The sequence below is a fragment of the Antechinus flavipes genome, chromosome 5 (assembly GCF_016432865.1).
Source record: "Antechinus flavipes isolate AdamAnt ecotype Samford, QLD, Australia chromosome 5, AdamAnt_v2, whole genome shotgun sequence".
In the NCBI taxonomy this organism is placed as follows: Eukaryota; Metazoa; Chordata; class Mammalia; order Dasyuromorphia; family Dasyuridae; genus Antechinus; species Antechinus flavipes.
Genome location: NC_067402.1, coordinates 288,734,854 through 288,744,502, shown reverse-complemented (window position 1 = coordinate 288,744,502; position 9,649 = coordinate 288,734,854).

The following is a 9,649-nucleotide window of genomic DNA, read 5'->3' as shown; positions in this document are numbered from 1 at the left end:
GGTGAAGGGGGAGGGGAGCTGCAGATTGAGAGTGGAGAGAGAAGTGGGGAAAGAACGATAACGGAGGGAAAGAGGGAGAAGAAACAGCAGAGCTTCCCCGGCCATTATTCTCTTTTGTTCAGCGGGCGCTGGCTAAGTTTGTTGAAATAGCAATGAGCAAAAAAAGCGAAACGAAGAAAAACCCTCCCTCTCCATGGATGTTCAAGATGATCTTGGGGAGGAGGGAGGGAGGGAGGGGAGCAGAGGGGGAGGGGAAGTCCACAGTTCTGCGTCCTGGATTATAGCTTTGGAGAGGGAGGGGACCTTAGAATCCCCAACTCTAACTTCCTCCTTTTTCAGATGAAGAAGCAGTGCTCACCGAACAGGGAAATGAGGAGAGCACTCGACGTGCTCGGAGATTGGGGGGCTTTCCCCTTGCACTCATTAAGTGCGGCGGCTGTTGGGGAGATTGGGACAGAGAAGGAAAAATGTCTCGCCTTAGGTAGTAAAACCCTGTTTTTTCAGAAGAAGCAACTGAGGCTGAGAGAAGAGATTTGCTTAAAGGCTGGCCCACTGGCTGGGAATGGCTGATTCCTCCAGCTAAAACCCACCGAGGAAGCCCCAGGTGCAAGCAGCCCCCCAGGGGAGGGAGGTGCCCAGGAGCCTGGAAGCAGGTGGGCAGAAAGTGCCCAGATCCGGCCTTCACAAAGTCCTCACTCCCTTCTCACCCCTGGGACTCACAACCCGAGACTGAGAGGCTCAACAGCAACCCAGACTGCCCTAGGTGGGCGGGAGCGGAAACGGCCCCCCAATATTCTGCCCCCCAAAAAAACCCAGCGTGGCTCAGTGGGCAGAGCTCTGGACTAGAAGTCAAGACCACCTGGATTCAAATTCTGCCTAAGGGGCTCTCCCCCTCAGTGTGAACACACCCTCAGCCACATCAATTAATCCATCTTCCCCCAGTCTGAGCTCATCATTCCACCAGGAGTGCTCTGTCCAAAGCGACCCACGTGGCCACATCCCATGGCCTTTCCTCAGTCTTCCTCCCGCTGGACCTGCTTCTCTCCTGGTTCTCCCCCTACCTCTCTGTCTCCTCTGCAGGATCCTCACCCAGGTCACGCCCTCCAACTGCAGGTGTTCCACAAACTTTTGTCCAGCATCCAGCCGGTGAAGGCCCTCATCACCTGATACCTGCATTATCCAATAGCTTCCAGCTCCATTCAGCCACGGGTCTGACCTTACTCAGTAAACTCCAATGGCTCCCTATTGCCTTAGGAGCAAATACAAAACCCTCTATTATTCAAAGCCCTTCCTGACTTTGCCCCTCCCATCCTTTTAGACTTTTGACATCTTGCTCCCCACTATGTACTCTTCAAACCAGACCCTCCGAATCTGGCTCGTCATTCCCTTTGGCCATCTCCCATACCCAGAATGCTCTCCTTTTTTTCACTCAACTCCCACCTTTCTGGCTTTCTTTAAATCCTAACTAAATCCAGGAAGCCTTTCTCAATTCTAGTGCCCTCCTTCTTCAGTCCTAACTTTTTTTGTGATTTCCTTTGGGGTTTTTGTGGCAGGAAATGGTTGGCCACTTCCCCCTTCAGCTCATTTGACAGATAAAGAAACTGAGGCACGCTGGGTCATACAGCTAGTAAGTGTCTGAGGCCAGATTTTAGTTCAGGAAGGTGAATATTCCTGACTCTAGGCCTGATGCTGTATCTACCATGGTTCCACTGAGCTGCCCCACCCTTAATTATTTCCTATTTATCCTGCTTATAGCTTGCTTGTACCCCTTTGTGTCTTGTCTCCCCATTAGGTTGGAAACTTCACAAGGGCAAACACTGTCTTTTTTGCCTCCTTTGTATTCTTGATCCTTAGCCCATTATTATTAATTAACTCTAAAATGAGCGAGTTGGATTAGGCAGACTGCTCCAGCTCTAAGATTCTAAGTCCTGCCAACAGAAAATGCTGTGCTATCCAATGACTGAATGAAGGAAAAATAATTTGTTAGATTCCTACTTGGTACCAAGTATTGGGGATACAAATAGACAATGCAAAAAGCGCCCCCTCTTAAGTTACATTCTTACTGGACTTCACACACAAAAGCAAGTGCAGCATCAGGGTTGATGGTAATGTGTGAGCCATTTCATTCTGTCTCTCTCTGTCTCTCTCTCTCTCTCTCTCTCTCTCTCTTCCTCTCTCTCTTTGTCTCTTCTCTCTCTCTCTCCCCCTCTCTGTCTCTGTCTTTCTCTTTCTGTGTCTCTCTGCTTTCTGTCTCTCTCTGTTTGTGTGTGTGTGTGTGTGTGTCTCTCTCTCTGTCTCTGTCTCTCTGTCTCTCTCTGTCTCTCTGTCTCTCTCTGTCCCTCTGTCTTTCTCTCTCTCTCTCTCTCTCTCTCTCCCCCTCTCTGTCCCTGTCTTTCTCTTTCTGTGTCTCTGTCTTTCTGTCTCTCTCTGTTTGTGTCTCTCTTGTCTCTGTCTCTCTCTGTCTCTGTCTCTCTGTCTTTGTCTTTCTCTCTGTCTCTGTCTTTGTGTCTCTCTCTGTTTGTGTCTCTGTCTCTCTCTCTGTTTCTCTCTGTCTGTGTCTGTCTTTCTCTCTGTCTCTCTCTCTGTCTCTTTGTGTCTCTCTGTGTCTCTCTGTCTTTCTCTCTGTCTCTCTCTTTTTTTCTTTCACACAAAAGAGTAGAGTTGGTCATGTCCCTTAAGTCATATGAGCAGTAAAGTGACCCAGAAGGATTCTAAGCCAAGGGGGAGAGGTGTACCCAGTTCAGTGCTATTGGGTCACTAAATGCTTCCTGTGTTTATCACTGAATATCATGGTGAGAATGCCCAGCTTTAATTCCAGGAAATTCTAGGTGGAAAATGCCGACCACATCCAAACAGAGAATTGTGGAGACTGAATGAAGATCGAAGCAGATTATTTTTATCTTTTTTTTTTTCCTTTCTCGTGGTTTTTCTCTTTTGTTCTGATTTTTCTTTCTCAACATGACTCATATGGAAATATATTAAAAATGAATGTATATGTGAAACTGTATCAGATTATTTGCTAGCATGGGGAGTGAGCAAGTAAGATGGAAGAAGGAAAAAAGTTGGAACTCAAAATCTTACAAAAATGACAGTGGAAAACCATCTTTACATGGAATAAGAAAAATAATATACTATTTTTAAAATTCTCTCTCTCTCTTTTTTTTTTGGCTGAAGCAATTGGGGTTAAGTGACTTGTCCAGGATCACACAGGTAGGACGTGTGTTAAGTGTCTGAGTCGGATTTGAACTCAGGTCCTCCTGACTTCAGGGCTGGTGCTCTATCCACTGCACCACCTAGTTGCCCCCCAAATAATATACTATTTAAAAAAATCATGCCCAGCTTTGAGAGGTAGGCTGAAAAGCTTGTCATGGAAATGGGAGGACCTGTGATCCTTTTTCTGAAATAATAGCCAACACCTATTTGACCAGTTGAGTCATTTAAACAGCTGGACAACTCTTTAAGACTATCAATAAATAGCCTCTTCGGTAAGGAACCCACATGTGCAAAAATGTTCGTGGCAGCCCTTTTTGTAGTGGTGAGAAACTGGAAACTGAATGGATGCCCCTCGGTGGGAGACTGGCTGAATAAATTGTGGTATATGAATGTCATGGAATATTATTGTTCCGTAAGAAACGACCAGCAGGAGGATTTCAGAAAGGCCTGGAGAGACTTACGTGAATTGAGTGAAGTGAGCAGAACCAGGAGATCATTGTACAGGGCAACATGAAGACTATACAATGATTAGTTCTGATGGACGTGGCTCTTCAACAATGAAATGATTCAAACCAATTCCAATTGTTCAGAGATGAAGAGAGCCATCTACACCCAGAGAGGACTGTGGGAACTGAGTGTAGAATATAACATAACATTCTCATTCTTTTTGTTGTTATTTGCTTGCATTATGTTTTCCTTCTCAGTTTTTCTTTTTCTTCCTTCTTGATCTGATTTTTCTTGTGCAGCAAGATAATTGTATATATTTATATTGGATTTAACATGTATTTCAACATATTTAACATGTATTGGACTACCTGCCAGCTAGGGGTGGGGTGGGGGGAAGGAGGGGAAATTTTGGAATAAAAGGTTTTGCAAGGGTCAAAGTTGGAAAATTTACCCATGCATATACTTTGCAAATAAAGAAATAAATAAATGATAAATAAATAAATAGCCTCTTCTGCCATGTTTTCACACTCACCACACCCAAGCTAGTTTCCCAGATCACCAATTCATCAATGGACACAGCCAGCTGCACAGTCTATAGGCCCCACAGACCCAGAGCTAGGCTAGTTCTGGGGTCAGAGAACCTTAGTTTAAATCTCACCTTGGACATTTCCTATCCATGCGACCAATGGCAAGTCATTTTACTTTTCTGGACGCACCTGTGGCCAAGACAACTCATAATTCCATCGTCTAAGGGCACCGATGCCTTCCTCGTTGCAGCCAGACTCTCAAAAAATGTGTTGGTAAATATTTAATAACTAACTCTCCAGGAAAAAATAAATGAGGAAATACTTTTAAAATTAATCTGTGTTATTAACATGTTGTCAATTGCTTTCTTAAGTCTAGACAATCAATATAACAATAAACTTACAGCCTTTACCAACTTTGGAGGTATAAATGACAGTGAAAAACTAACGATGGGCTCGCAAATATGAGCTGAGTCTTGAGTCTATAGCTGGCTCTCTTCTCTGCTGCCAGAAATCCTGCTCTGTGAAGCTTTTTCTGGTTTTGAGTCTTTCTGGAGTGTGTCTTTGTAATTGTGTCTTTCTGGAATGTGACCAAACTCAATTAAACTGAGCCACAAACTCTTTTAGGCTGATTCCCTGTTGCAATCTTTACAAGCTGCTAGCTCATTAAAGTTGATAGATTATTGATCTGATCTACAAGAAGATGTTTTGGGCCAGAACCTGAAACAAGGTACTAAGTAGAACTAACTGATACAATGCTTGTGTTCACACCTTTACTCATTGGAGTTCACAAGTATGGGAGTTCACAAAGTTAACTGTGTAACTTGGTGAATTCCCACCTCCCTTGAAGCTCTTGGGGCCAGAGAGCACTCTGGGAGAAAACCCATAATCCCTCTCTCTCGTATCCCACAATTCCTCTCTCTCATATAAAAGAAACAGACAGAGGCTCTCGGACAGATTTCACCGGAATGACATGAAGAGTGGAGCTGGCTGGAGGCTGAAGAAAGCAGAGGCAGAGGTTGAAGGACAAACCTTTGGATTTGGAGACATTCGGAGGGAGCTCTTGGAACCAAGCAGAGAGATAGACCTCTAAGAATCTAGCTATCTGGGCCCAAGGAAAGAGACAAGACTTGGAAGGAGAAATAAACGTTTTTATTTTTACCAACTGGCTGCATTTGGGGTAATTATTGATCTGAACTGATACTAAGGCTGCCTCCAAGAAAACCTCCCCCGAGAAACCTGCTCTCTCCCTCAGAGAGAACCTTCATCTTATATATTTTAAAGAAGAAAAAGATCACCACAATTCCCCAGCTACTGGATGGGTTGAGCAGTAACTCAGATGTTAGACATCATGGAAAACTGGAAGATTGGAGAGGAGAAAAAAATCTCTTCCTGTCTTTCCCATCAAAGAATCCCCCCAACGATATAAACTTCATATTTTGAGATGCCCGGTTGTCTTCAGGATTTAGCTATTTCTAATCCCAATGAGTGTGCCCAATCTGCATTAGTGCAATTCCAGGCTCTCTTCAAATCCATCAGAGAAAAGTGTTCCCATTTCACAAAGGGGAAAACCAAGGGTTAACTTCTTATGACCACATCATAGTCTACAGTTGCAGATATGAAAATATAGCAATAGTTCAGCTAGTTGCTCTAGTAGATAGAGCACCAGTCCTGAAGTCAGGAGGATCTGAGTTCAAATCTGGCCTCAGACCCTTAACACTTGATATATATATATATCAGTTGAGTTGGATGGAGGGGAAATAAATATCTTTTCTGCCTTGTGTGTATGTATATGTGTGTTTAGTATAGGTTACGTAGGTAATATTTAGTCTCTAAATACATACATGCACAAATATATATACAAATAGTTTATGCATATAACATATACATTTTATAAGCCTATATTTATACACATCCATTTATGTATGTACACATGTATGTGTATATCTAAACATTATTGATCTCTCTGAATCAGATTTGGGTCACTGCATTTCCTATAGGGACACAGGCCTATTCTATTTGACCCTGGGTCCAGTTCACTATCTATTTGATCGTGAGCTCCTTGAGACTTGGGATTGATTTTTGCCTTTCTTCAGATTCCCAGAACCAGACCTGGTTGGTATAAAGTAGGCGGTTAATATATGCTTATTGACTGAATGCCATTTGCAGTGTCAGTCTGAGACATTTGTGCTAGGGGACCAGTTCTATGAGTTATCCCTCCAATTCTATGTCATTGCTGGAACAATAGGCATTTGTCATCCATTTGACTTTCCTCCATAGGTGGAAGAAAAATTCTATACCCTTTGTTTTAGGTCCAAGCCTGCCAAGGATGAATTTATTAATTAAATTTATCTAATTCTATTGCTTTAAGAAAGAGAAAATCAGAAGGGACCAAAATGCATCCTATCTTTGGAAATCTCTCTACATTTTTGAGTTATAATTTTTAGGTCCTAAGAACAAAGACAAATTTAAAACAGGAGCTAGACTATCTTTTTGATTCACCAAACAAACTACTCTTCCTTTCATTTTTGGCTCACCCTAGAGAATCCAAACTCCAAAGGCCATTGTACGGCATTTGAAGAAGCCTTCTTTTCACCTGATCAAAAATGAACTCAAGAGAAATTTCGGTTAATTCAATTAATCGGCTTCTTTCTCTTACATCGATCCCTTGAAGGAGGACACCTTCCTAGGCCGACCACCATAGTTCGGGACCCCTTCTCAGAATACTGTTTTCAAATATGTTGGATTTCAAAGAAAGCTAATTCTATTAAAATATATTTGCTCAAATATTTTCTTTGAAACCAAATTTATTTGTCTGTTTTACACACTGTTTAGACCTTTGATAAGAATGATACAAAAAGACTGAGAGAAATGATATAAATTAGAAGAATGATATGAAATGACCTTGTTCAGAATTGAGAGTTAAAGACCGATAGGGATTTTTCATTCAGATTAGGCCAAGGACGTCAGACTAAAGTACAATTTTAACATTATTTTGTAATTTGAAGCCTTGAGAAGGGACAGGGGAAGGTGTATGTGTGGGAGAGACTTAATATGTTTCCAAAGAGATTGGAGCCTCCCTCCTTAAAAGGGATAAGAGAGTATCCTGCAGTGTCCTAGGACTTTGGCAACCATATATATATATATATATATTTTTTTTTTTTTGTGGGGGGTGAGGGGTGAGATGGAGGCACATGGCAGGGAAGCAATTGGACTTAAGTGACTTTTTTTTTAAATCATTTTTTTTTCTGGTTACATTAATTTTTTAAATATACATTTTTTTCTTTTCTTTATGAATCATGTTGTAGGAGAAAAAGCCGAACAAAAGGCAAAAACCCCAAGAAAGAAAGAAAGCAAAAAACAGAAAAAAGTGAACATAGCTTGTGTTGATTTACATTCAGTCTCCATAGTTCTTTTTCTGGATGCAGATGGCATTTTCTAGCTAAAGTTTATTGGGATTGCCTTGGATTAAGTGACTTTTAAAAAGTGATTTATTCAGAGTCACACAGTAAGTATCTAAAGTCTATTTGAATTGAGGGCCTCCTGTTTCCACTGCTTTATGCACTTTTGACACCTAGCTGCCTCTCTTTGGCAAGCATCTTCAAACATGATTATGAGGAGGGCCTCTCTATCAATAGGGATATTCTCGTGGATTTGTTATTTTAAAAATATTTTTAAAATAGTGCCTTTCCAGGTTTTGAGTGTATGTATACGCTTCTAGACAGTTGTCTTGATAGATTAGATATCTGTGAATTTTTTATTTTTTTATTTTTTGCTGAGACAATTGGGGTTAAGTGACTTACCCAGAGTCACACAGCCAGGAAGTGTTAAGTGTCAGACCAGATTTGAACTCCCGATTTCAGGGCTGGTGCTCTATCCACTGCGCCACCTATCTTTGAATTTTTAAACCACGTTGAAGATGGTTTGAAGGACCATTATGATATTAAGATGCTTACATCTTTTATGTTGGTAAGATTGTCTACCCTTTGTCCAAGTGCAGTAATGCAGAGATTGGACCGACCTGTTGAGCCATCATGTGCTCCATGTACAAGTAAAGGCAAACCCAGTGAAGCAAGAATTTGAAAAACGAGATGCGCTAAAGCCATCTGCCACGAGGGCTCCTAACCATTCCAGAAGTGGAGAAGAGTCCGCTAATGAGCGACTTCCAGTCACAAACCAGCTCTACTCAGAGCCGGCAGCCATCTTTGAAAGTATCCAGAAAGATTCATCATCCACTAACTTGGAATCAATGGACACTAGTTAAATGTTTGTTCAATATGGGGACCATTACATTGAAGGATGCACTGAATTGACAGGTTAATCGTAAGACAGGGAAAGAGAAGTATCAAAAACTTCACAGTGTTCCACTTTTATTTTCTTTCACGGAGACAGTTTGGCTTTCTTCCATTGTTACTTTTGTAGCTTTTATTTCAAAAATATGTATTTTCATAATCCAAAGGTTGTACAACTACTAATGTTTTAGTGGTTTGAGCCACATTTTAAAAGGAAATAAAGTTAGAATTTATGGAGTATGGAATTAGTTCCAGTATCCATTTGCCTAAAATGTTTAGGATTAAAATATTAAAATTTTGTGACTATGAAGGAAAAAAATAGTGTCTTTTCACATTTAACATATATTGGATTGCTTTCTGTCTCGGGGAAGGAAGGGTGAAAAATCTGGAACACAAGATTTTGCAAGGGTGAATATTGAAAACTATCTTTGCACGTTTTTTAAAATTGAAACATGAAAATAAAAAGCTATCATGTAAAAAAAAATAGTGTCTCTTGAAATAACGTGACTTCTGATCTAGAGTGACCACCACCCCAATTCTGGGATTATATCTGTCACCTACATTTGGAGAAACCTGGACACGACATAATTCTTGTTATTCTTTGATTTATTTTTGCTTTTTTTGAGACAATGAGGGTTACTTGATTTACGTAGGGTCACGCGGCTAATAAGAAGTGTCAAGTTTTGGAGGACAAATTTGAATTCAGGGTCTCCCGATTCCTGCTCTATCCAGCTAGCTGCCCCACCTCAGCTATATTTTGAAGACTTCTCCAGAGTAAAACTCCAGGCTTGGGACAATGAGCTACAGAGAGAATCTCACCTTTGAGGGGTCAGCAGGATGGAAGCTGGCCTATGTGAGCCCAGTGCTTTGGGGGAGATGGTCTATGAGTTATAACAACGGTGAATGAATGAAAAAGCGTTTACCGGTGCCCAAGGACAGAGGACACATATGGAAACTCTCCTTGCTTTTGAGGGGTTGGGGAGAGACAATACATACAGGAGGGTTTACCTGCTAGGTGAATATAAGAGCTGGTGGTCCCAAGGGTGCAGTTACAGGGCAGATGTTACAAGAGTTACAAGAGTTACAAGGCCCAAGCATGCTTAGGGGTCATTAGACGCCTGGATGGCGATGTATAGGGATCTGGAAGGCCTAATGGTGAAGTACTTGGGAAGG